This window comes from Camelus bactrianus, chromosome 27 (genome assembly GCF_048773025.1).
Source record: "Camelus bactrianus isolate YW-2024 breed Bactrian camel chromosome 27, ASM4877302v1, whole genome shotgun sequence".
In the NCBI taxonomy this organism is placed as follows: Eukaryota; Metazoa; Chordata; class Mammalia; order Artiodactyla; family Camelidae; genus Camelus; species Camelus bactrianus.
Genome location: NC_133565.1, coordinates 12,880,180 through 12,891,962, shown reverse-complemented (window position 1 = coordinate 12,891,962; position 11,783 = coordinate 12,880,180). Strand labels below are relative to the sequence as shown.

The 11,783-nt window shown below is 38.2% G+C and overlaps 1 pseudogene; it reads right to left on the bottom strand.

Moving 5' to 3' along the window:
- Positions 1-593: 593 nt before the first annotated feature.
- Positions 594-1,040, bottom strand: LOC105081147 (NADH dehydrogenase [ubiquinone] 1 alpha subcomplex subunit 12 pseudogene; annotated as a pseudogene).
- Between the last annotated feature and the right edge of the window lie 10,743 nt (positions 1,041-11,783).

The window sequence follows — 11,783 nt, the reverse complement described above, 5'->3', positions numbered from 1 at the left end:
TTTGTCCTATTACAATAGGTAGGACATCCAGAACAATGTTGAGTAAGACTGATGAGAGGAAATCCTTGTCCTTTTCCTGGTCATGAAAGGAAACCATTCAGTCTTTCACCATGATGAAGTTTGATTTAGATTTTAGATGTAGATTTTCATATATATATTATGTGTATGTGTGTGTGTATATATATATATATATATATATATATATATATATATATATATATATATATATATATATATATGCTTTGTTAAGAGTAGAGGAATTCCTTTCTATTCCTAGATTTCTTAGAATTTTTATTATGATAGGTATTTAATTTTGTCAAATACTTTTAATGTGTCTATTGATATGATTATATTTTTCTGAAACAGACTGAATGTTAATATGATGAATTACATAGATTGATTTACAAATTTTGAACCTATCTTGCCTTTCTGAAATTAATCTCCCCTGGCTGTGCTATATAATCTTTTACATGTATATTACTGGATAACATTTTTTTTCAATCAAACAATTTTAATGACGTTAATAGTAAGCAGTAAAAGTAAAATTACATGGCAAGCCTCACATTTTACATGTTTAAAATGTTTTTAATTGTCTATTTGTAAGGTGTTGAAGGTGGGACCCACTCTTGAATCTTCTTTCTAGTGGTGGAATAAGGTACATATTGTTGTGGTGTGCCAGTCACATTGAATTTATGGTTTGTCCAAATGAATTTACAAGCAGTAGGTGGTTTTGTTGTCGGAGGATCATCAGTCATGCAGTGAAGCCAACGATGCCATTCAGCGGGCACCATGCTTCCGTCCACATCCCAGAATGTGTTTTTGCCATTCATTTCAGTGGTATATATAACCCATCAGTGACGGCCAAAAAACTGCTTGTTGTCTTCATAGTATTTGTTTCCATATTTGTCTTCCCCCACTAATGTACCAACCCTCACATCATTTGCCCTGAATAAAATCTGTAGGTAGCCGCGGAGGCCGCTGTGGCCGCTGACCTGCTGCAGCCCGAGCTTCAGGACCTGCAGGAGCTCCATCTTGTCCCACAGGCCTGGATAACATATTTTTAAGGGTACTTGCATCTATGTTCATGAAGGATATTGGCCTTTAGTTTTATTTTCTTGCAATAATTTGTGTGGTTTTAGTATTAGTGAAATGCTGGTCTCACAACATGTGCTGGGAAGTGCTCCTACTGCTTCTGTTTTGGGGAAGATGTTGTATAAAGTGGTATTATTTCTTCCTTAAATGTTAGAATTCATCTGGTCCTGATGCCTTCTTTTCCGGAAGGTTTTAATTATCAAGTCAATTTATTTTACATAGATATAGGACTACTCAGGTTATCTGTTTCTCCTGACAGAGTTTCGGTAGTTGTCTCTTTCAAGTAATTCATCCATTTCACCTAAGTTATGAAATCGACGGGCATAGAATTCTTCACGCCATGCCCTTATTATCCTTTTAATGTCCATGTGATCAGAAGTGATTTTCTCCCTTTCATTTCTGATACTGTTTATTTGTTCCTTCCAGCTGCCCTGGTTAGAGGTTTGTAAGGAACCATATTTGTTGTTTTCCACTGTAATTATTATCTTCGTTCTTTTATAGGTAAGTTTTTTTATGTCAAATATTTATTTTCTCTATTACCTCCTTGTTATCATTCTGATACTCCAGTCACAAGTAGGTTATTCCTTTTAATATTGTCATGAAGTTCTTGAATGTTCTATTCTTTTGTTGCTATTGTTGTCCATTCCTTTTTTTTTTTTTTTCCCTCTTTGCACTTTGGTCAGAAGATTTCCATTGACTTACTCTCCAGGTCGCCGATCCCTTCCTCCACCATGTCAAAAGCCTGTCGGAGACATTCTTCATTTCTTCTACTGTGTTTGCCATCTCTGGTATTCTCCTTTGATTCCTTCCTTAGTTTCCATCTCTCTGCTTCCATTGCCTGTTTCTTCTTGCACGTTGTCTACTTTTTCCATTAGAGCCCTTAATATATTAATCATAGATACTTTAAATTCCTTGCCTGGTAATTCCAACATCTGTGTCATATCTGAGTCTGGATCTGATGATAATGTTGTCTGTGCAGTTCTGTGTTTTTTCTTGCCTTTTGACATGGGATTTATTTTCATTGAAAGCTAGACATATTATATCAGCTAATAGGACCTGGAGGACTTTAGTGTGAGGATTTGTGTTAATCTGGTCAGAAGTTGGGTTTTGTTTAATGCTTGTTGTAGCTGTATGTACCAGAGGCTTCAAAATTCCTTCAGTGATCTTGTTTCTGTCTCCTCTTTTAGCTCTGGGAATCCCTATGTCTCACTGTTTAGAACACATTTGTACCTCACAGATGTTTCAGTTTCACTTCTTTATATTAAGACTGCCTTGGTGTGATCATAAGGCCTGGAAGGGTGGAGGGCATTTGATAGTCTTCTGAGTCAATATTTTAGTTTGCTTGTGTCTGAGGGCTGTGGACTTCACAAAGTGTTTCTGTCCTTCATATAGTAGTAAAGCTTCCCTCCGCCCTGTGGCTTGATGCCCTACTTCCTCCACTGGTTAGAGCACCCCTTGAATTGAATGTATTTCCTTGTATTGCTGTTGACTGCAGTTTCTGTTCTGTTTTGTTTTTCCTTTAGGTGAGACAGAAAGGCTGGTGGGGGCTGAAGTGGAGAGTGGTTCCCTGCCCCACAAGCTGGGATAAGGTTTCAGAATTGTGCCCTAGTGAAGTCCTTTCCCCTGGGGAGTGGCTACCCTGTGGAGAAGGCTCTGGGTGTGTTTCATAATAGTTGCATTCCTCCCCACCCTCCCCAAACAGGGCTGAGTTGGGTCTTTCAGATATACTCACTCTGAGGAAGCTGGTGGAGCTCCTGGAGGGGAAGATGTGGGTTTACTTTAAGCCTCATTTCTGCTTCTAATTCAAGAAACTTTGTCTGTCAAGTGCACAGAAATGAAGCAGCAAAGTCCTCCATGCCAATTATAGAGGAAATTGAACTCCCGTATACTGCTGGTGGGTGTGAAAAGTGATTCAGCCCCTTGTGAGAAAATGTTTGGTAGTATCTAGTAAAACTAAATATACACATACCCTGTAACCCAGCAAATTCCATCCTGACTACATACTCAAAGGACATGATTGCTTATGTTCATCAAAAAATATTTTCAACAATGTTGATAGCAACTTTACTTCTATTAGCCAGAAGCTGGAAACTCACTATCCATCAACAGTATCATGGGGCAATAAATCATGCATAGTCATGCAATGGAATATGGGACAGCAATGAGAAAAACTAAAATAAAACCATAGGTACCTGTAATAACATGGACTGATCTCATGGACAAAATGTTGAATGAAAAGGACCACATACTGCATGATTCCATTCATTGGAAGCTCAAAAACATTCCAAACAAACCTATAGTGTCAGATGTCAGAATAATTCTTGGCTAGAGAGGACCAATAGCTAGATACAGAGGGACCTTTCAGGGCTTTGGGACCGAATCTTGGTCCAACTCACTATTCCTCCTGCAAAGTTCCAGACTCCATACCTGGTAGAGGGATGTGGATAAAGTGCTGACAACAGGCTGTGTACATCAAACCAGGACAGAGACACTTTGAAATTGGTGTCCTTTAAGAAAAGCCTTATTTTTCAGGTAAAACTATGTGGAGTTATGATTTGGAAAACCTTTGATGGGCAACTTGCATGTGTAGGAGGCAAGTGGGTTTTGTCCTGGGCTGGGAGGAGTCCTCCTGATGTTCGCCCACTCTTTCTCGTGCCTGGTAGAGTCTTCTTCCTGCCTTTGCCATCTTGCAGTGGAGTGAGGTGAAAAAGAGGTGCTTTTCTGTGTTGCAGAGTTTTCCAGGAGCACTGCTCCTTCCTGTGTTGTGCCTTCTGTGACTCATTGGTGGGGAAAGGATGGGAAGGGACTATTAGAAGAGTTGAAGAGCGAGTACTGAGAGTCCCCACACACAACACAGCCTCTTGTCCATATTACTCATACCTTCAATTAGTGCGGTACCTTAGTCACAGCTAATGGACCAATATTGAACCATTACTAATGACTAAAGCTTATGGATGCTACCTTCCTTATTATTATTTTTCAGTCATACAGCAGCTTTATCTTTTTTAATTAGTTTTTTTGTGTTGTTCCCTCCTCGTTGCTGGATAAAATCCATACAAATGAAATGCTGACTCACTCAGTAAATAATAATGAAAAGGTAAATTAATTTTACCAAGAAGCCAGTACATGTGAGACATCATCTTGAAGACATTAGCTTAGTTTTATCTAATGTTCTCTTTCTGTTCCAGGACACTAAACAGTAGTTAGTCATCATGTCCCTTGGGCTCCTCTTGGCTGCGATACTTTCTCAATTTGTGGTGACCTTGAGAGTTTTGAGTAATACTGACCAGGTACTTTGCAGCATGGCCCTCTGCTGAAATTTAGCTGCTGTTTTCCTCCTGGCTGAGTTGGGCTTATGGGCTTGGGGACGAGGACCACAGAGGTGAGGTGCCGTCTCTAGCACATCCTATCAAAGGCAAACACATTCAGTGTGGTTGAGCACTTCGGTGTTGCCCTTGACCACCTAGGTGCTGGCCTAGGTGGCCCCACTCTAAGTTAAGAGCTGTCATCTTTGGAAGGAAGTCACTTCGCGCAGCCCATGTACGGGGGTGGAGAATTTTGCTTCCTCTCCATGAGAGTGGAGCATCTCTATAAATTGTTTGGAATTCTTCTGCACAAAGTCCACATTTTACATATTTATATATTTGTGTCAATTTCTGGTGTACAGCATAATGCTTCAATCACACATGAACATGCATATATTCATTTTCATGTTCTTTTTCACCATGGGTTACTATAAGATATTGAATAGAGTTCCCTGTGCTACACAGTATAAACTTGTTATTTATCTATTTTATATAGATTAGTTAGTATCTGCAAATCTCAAACTCCCAATTTATCCCTTCCTACCCACTTCCCCCACTGGTAACCATAAATTTGTTTTCTATATCTGTGAGTCTGTTTCTGTTTTGTAAATAAGTTCATTTGTCTTGTTTTAGAGTCCACATGTAAGTGATATCGTATGATATTTTTCTTTCTCTTTCTGGCTTACTTCACTTAGAATGACAATCTTCAGGCCCTTCCATGTTGCTACAAATGGCATTATTTTATTCTTTTTTATGGCCAAGTATTATCCCATTGTACAAATATACCACAACTTCTTTATCCAGTCATCTATTGATGGGCATTTAGGTTGTTTCCATGTCTTGGCTATTGTAAATAGTGCTGCTGTGAACACTATGTATTTTTTTGAATTAAGGTTCCCTCTGGGTATATACCCAGGAGTGGGATTGCTGGATCATATGGTAAGTCTATTTTTAGTTTTTTGAGGAATCTCCATACTGTTTTCCATAATGTTACACCAAACTACATTCCCACCAACAGTGTAGGAGGGTTCCCTTTATTCTACATCCTCTCCAGCATTTATCATTTGTGGTCTTTTTAATGATGGCAGTTCTGACAGTCCTCATTTTAAATCTCTGAACCTCAGAACTCCTGAGAGATACAGGCTATCAAGTGTCAGCTCATAAAAATCAAGGTGTTTCATTGTAAGTCTCTTGCATAACCTAGTGTCCAGTATTATATTTGTTAAAAGTGATTTGTTTTAATTCTTGAGGAAAGAAATTGGTAGCAGGTCTCTGGGAGAGTGTGTGGGGGGCTGCAGTGGGGCAGGGTCATTTATAGAACACACACCCTAACTGTGGGCACAGCTGGGTTGTCCTGAGTGCCTGAATTTTCTCCTCAAAGCATAGGAGAGGATGAGGAAGGTTGTGAAGGGGAAGGTGGACATGTATTTGGGTCTGGGCATAAGAAGGCTTTGAAGATAGTTGTGATGGTCCAGCGCAGGGTGCTGGAGTCCTAACCCGGTGAGGACAATGTCCAAGGACTGTGTCCAGCACAGGGCAATATGTGCAAGTTTATTGTCCAAGATCTTGGTTTCCATTATCCTTAAAATACACACACACTTAATGCATCTGCAGTATGTAACTGATCTCCCACGGTGGCTGCCCTCCTCCCTCCGTGCCTTCTCGCCTGGCTCAGACCCCATCCCCTGCCAGGCTCCAACACCCTCATTCCTTCCTTTTGCCCCTCTAGCTCAGACACCCTGCACAGGGCTCCCCTCTCATAGGGTAAATCACATGGGATCTCTCACCACCCATTTTTTTCCCTTGAGATTAAAAAAAAAAAAATACAGAGAGATGCCAGGATGTCTGAGACTTGAGCTATATGACAAAAGGAAGTACTGAGGCCCCCTTTTCTCAGATTTTGTTCCTGATAACAAAGCTGAACAAATGAAGTCTATGGCACTTTCATTAGTCAGCTTTCATTAAGTTAGACCACAGTATCAGAGACTCCCAAAGTTTCACTGAATTACAATCAAAACATGTGTTTCTGGCTAATGTATATATCAGCAGTGGTCAAATACAACTTAGCTTTGTGTATATTCTGGAATCCAGGAAGAAAACATATCACATTCGTATAGCATAAAGGAAAGCAATCCTACATCTTTAGATAGGTCTTCAAGTGTCTGGTTGGATGCAGCATTCAGCACTTCAACTCACAATGCAAACACAGTACAATGGCCAAACCCAGTGTCTATGGGACGTAGAGTATATTCTATTTTTTTTTTTTTTTTTTGCAGAGAGTGGAAGGGGAACAATTGGGAACAACAGTGGAATCTACCACAATCCAGTCTTTGTTATAAAAAAAAAATTACTTCATTTCCTCAAGTGTGCAGAATTCACTTCCTACAATAAGTGAAATCTCCAAAGTCCCATCTAATGGTACTATCAGACAAAGCCCTGGATCTCATAATAGCACTCCACACGATATTAATTCTACATTATCCAGAGATATATAAAAAGATAAGCTCTTTACTCCACACACAATCAACAATATTGGCACAAGGTCATCTCAGTAAATACTCTCCTTCAGAAAGGAGGAGATTGGAATGCACTCAGCTTAGATTGCAGGAAGTTTAAAGTCTTTCTTGATGGACCTGAGGTCTCCCCCCAACCTCCAGCTAGCTGGTAGACAATTTTCTTCCACTAGACCCAGTGTGTTCTCCCTTGGTTCAGGGATCCAGTCTCTGTGATTCTTGGCTCTACCCTCTCAGTGGACCATAGTTCTCCATCACCCTACTTGTCCACATTGGAGTAGGGCATTCAAGAATATTCCTTCTTTGGGGGTTAACAGAATCATTAGGGGCCCAATGATCATTCTAAGTCTCAAACATCCACAGGCTATTTTAATAGGCTGGTGGCTTTTTGACAGTACAACTCTCTCAGCGTAGTTAGCTTTTATTTTGTGTGATTCTAATGTGCCAATAGTCACAGACACAAACCTTTCCAAGTTGTGCTCCACCTGTACCTTAAAGTAGTCTGAGGTAAGTTGATATAACTCAAGGCAGTTAGGCTTCCAAGAAAGAGTCCAACTCTTAGTATTGTTTTGTTGTTGTTGTTCCCTGAGACATTTTGTACAACTAAAGCTGTTCACTGAATGTCCCTTTAATCAGTTCAGAGGTTGTAACAGAGTGTGATCTGGTCTTTACTCTAACACTGAGTTTTGATCTTTGTTTCCAATTTCACCTTTCATTGTTTGGAGAAGATAAATGATCCCAGCTTGCAAATTTGCTGTCAAATCCATAGATTGTTTTCTGAAACTGTCTCTTTCTTACAGTACCTTTTCTAGAGTAACCAGTAACAGCCACGTCCTGGCAGTAACGTTCATGTTCCCAATCTGATTGCCTAAGCTCATAAGCTTATTCCAAGTTATTACACACAACAGTTTTAGCAAGTGTTTTATCAACAAAAACACGGGCCAGTCAGTTTTCTCGGTATCAATAACAGCTTTCTAACTGACTCTTGGATGGACCTGTTACAAATATTTTAGTTTTTTGTTCTGGTGGCACCTCATAACTGGTGCGATGTCTTTGTTCATTTCATTGTCACTAAGTTACTGTTATGATAAGAACTGACCTAAAATCTCAGGTATTTGGAATTACAAACATTATTTTGTTATTTGCACGAAATCGTGGCTGTGCATATGATGGAGGTCCAGTGTGGTTCTCCACACAGCATCTGTATGCGGGGATCTGGGGTGAAGGGCATGCCGTTCTGGTGACAGGAGGGACAAAAGCCATCATAGGAGCACATGGTGGCTCCCAGGCTGATGCTTGGATGTGGCATCCATCCCTTTGGCTCACTTTCCAAGAGCAAGTTTACACATTGGTTGGGGCAATAAAATACTCTGATAGGAAAGTGGGAATCGATAAGTGGTACTGATTGTACAACCTGCTGCTTGTGAGCAGGAGACAAGAAGGACGTTCCTGGTCTTGAGATAGCTCCACAGAGCCTGCATAATGTTCTTTGTGTAATAAATAGATTCCTCTGTACCTGTGGTCCCTGCTTCTTTTATTCATTTTATTTTTCTAGACGAAAAGGGGAGAAATGAGACTGGGGATACATGGAAAGAAAGAAGGAGCATCTCCTTGCCTTTTCCTCCTTGCTGGAATCTATGTATCCTAATAGACCTTTCTCTATCCTGTTGCTGTGGAGATGGGACAAAATATGGCTCAACATTTACTTACTGTTACCACCTGTTTCCCTGCTGACATGCACTGTAGTCACCAGGCTTTGAAACGGATTAATCCGTCCCTGATGAAGGTGCCTGTAGTGTGCTCAGAAACACTGCGAAAACCAGTGATTTGAAATAATTCATGAAATATGGAATTGCATAAATATTAAGGTAATGGCCGAGAAAAATACGAAGCGTTAGCAACTTCTCATGAATAAAAGGGCCCTGGCTTACAAAGAGCACTGGCCCCACAATAAAATCTGTGTCCTGTTCGTCCCTCTCCTTATCTCATGTGCTCATTCCTAGAAACATTTTCTGGCTTCAGGAAGGGGCAGCTGCTGGGGACATGTTATGTGATTCACACATTTACAAGCCAAAACATGTAAAACTGGGACCAGGGTTTTTTTTTATTTGTTTGTTTGTTTTTTAAAGTGGTTCTTCCATGTAAAGAAATGTTCAGGTCTACTTGTCCATATTTGGCTACAGAGAACAACGTTTGTAAAGAGACACACAGAAGGCACATAGGGGTAAAGGGAAGGGGGGAGCCCCTGGTTCTGACGAGTCCATACAGCTTTTTGTTTGCACCGTGAACGTTCTTTCTGCCCACAACCTGTCTCTCCAGAAAAACCAGTGGGATTGTCTCCAGGAAGGTGTCAGCTGAGATCACTGTCTCATAAAGATCACTGTCTCATTTTAAACTGCCAATTTGAAAAAACACTGATAGCTTGAATTAACCCATTCTGATATCCTTCTTTAATGGTTTTCCCAAACACTGAAAAAATTACATAAGTGAATTACTCTTAATATGCATTCAAACACTGTAGTCTATTTCTTAGCCATATCTGTCTCAAATACCATTCTCTGGTATTTTTAAAAATATATATAAGCGAATAATGACACTTATGTCATTTTTTCATAATATTATCTCAAACATTATCATAGTATTTTATTTATTTATGCACAATTTTAAAGGTTACGTTTCCATTTACAGTTATTACAAAATATCGGCTATATTCCCCGTGTTGTACAATATATCCTTGTCCTATCTTATTATTGCTGTACTTCTTGAAGTATACTTAAAACTGTACTTTTGAAATAATTGACACCTTAGAAGGACATATATTTTAAACTGGTGAGAAATTTTTACACAGGTGTTGAGGAACATGGTAAGTTGATACTCTCAGTTCTGATTTTCATTAAAATATTTATTAAAATAGAGAAAAACATAAAAAGAGATGAAAACATGAGAAGTTTTCAAAGATAAAGGATACATAAAACACCCCAATAAAATTGTAGAAATAATAGATACAATAGCTAAAATTAAGAACTCCATGTATAGAATAACAGCTTGAGTGACTGAATGAGAAATAGGAAGATGAACCAACAGCAAATATACAAAAATAATTACAAAGAATAAATAATTGAGAATTTATATTTGAGGCTTCAAGAACACAGTGAAAATATCTAACACATTTAGAATTAAAATCTACAAAGTTGAAAAGAAAGAAATTGGGGCCCAAAGCAATATTTAAAGGAATAATGCCTTGGAATTTCCCAAAATCTGATGAAAATATCAATCAACAGATTAAAGAAGTCCAGTGAAAATCAAGCAGGATACAGAGAAAAACCATGCCTATGGCACACCCAGTAGAAACACTGAATACCGATGTAATGAGGAAAATTTTGAAAGAAGCCAGATAAAAAAAAAAAAAAAACAGACACATTATGTCTAAAGGAGCAACAATAAAACAGACAGATTTCCAAACAGAAATAATTGAAACCAGGAAACAATGGAATGTCTTCATAAGTAAAAAAGAAATAATGGATGACCAAGAATTCTATATGCAGTGGAAATATCCTTTAAAATTAAGGTAAAATGAATACGTTTTCAGAAAAAAAATTGCCAACATACCTTTACTAAAATATAAAAACAAAAGGACTTCTTTGGGCAGAACAATCCCTAAGAGAAACACTGGAAATACAAGAAGATAAGAAGGACAAAAGACGGGCTAAATAGATGGTTAAGTATCAGTGGGCATTGGTATACAAAACAATGATACTAAGATCTTATAGGATTCAAAATATAGGTAGAATCAAAATGTAAGAAAATGATCATGCAAAAGGGAGAAAACTGGAAAACTAGAGTTGAAATATTCCATGTTTTTATCATTACTGGGAAGTTGACAACAAATCATATTATGATTTGTTATGCTAAAAGAGCATATTGTAATCCATTAGATGCCCAATGACAATAATAATAATATATAAATAATAATTTTAGAGGTAAAAATGAATTACTATAATATTTTATTGATTTTAAACTAAAGATTCAAGAAAGGAGAGAAGAAATATAAACCAAGTCAAACCCAAATATGATAGTAATTACATTAAGTATAAGTGGACTAATTACTCAAATGAAAACACAGAGATTGAAAATCAGCTTTGTGTTTCCACCCAGGATGCATTAAGCTTATATCACTCCCACCCTTAAAGTTAAAAAAAAAGCCTGATCAAATTGGCGTCATAATTACTTTTTGAATACATTGGAGTGCTAAGGTTGGACAACAAACTAGCCAAAAATCTAAGGAAAAATGGTCCCTACCAGGATATACAAGACACAAACACACAGTCACCTAGGGTAAATGTAACCAGACACTAGTAATAATAATTCATTTATAATAACTGAAAATTTACAATAGCCTCAAAAATCAAATACCTTTTACCTGTCTACCCTTTCAATGCAATCCTAACAAAAATTCTAGCATTTGTTTCATAAATTGACAAGCTTATTCCAAAATTTATATAGAAATATCAAGACCAAGAAAATCCAAAAGAATTTGAAGGAAGAACACAAAGTTGGAGGAATTACACACCAGATACAAGGCTGGATATAATACAGTGGACACTGCATTATTGGTACAAGATTAACAGATGAATGGAACAAAATAGAGTATACAGACACATGTCCACTCATATGTGGCCACCTGAGCGATGACACAATTATACAGTAAAGCAGTGGGAAAACAGCCTTTTCAAGAATATTCCTAGATCAGTATTGGAAAAAAAATAGATCAGATAGATGATAGATAGGCAGACAGATAGATAGAGAGATAGATACGTATCTTGGTCCCTACCTTATACCATGCAGAATAATCAACTATTGAAGGATTTCAGAT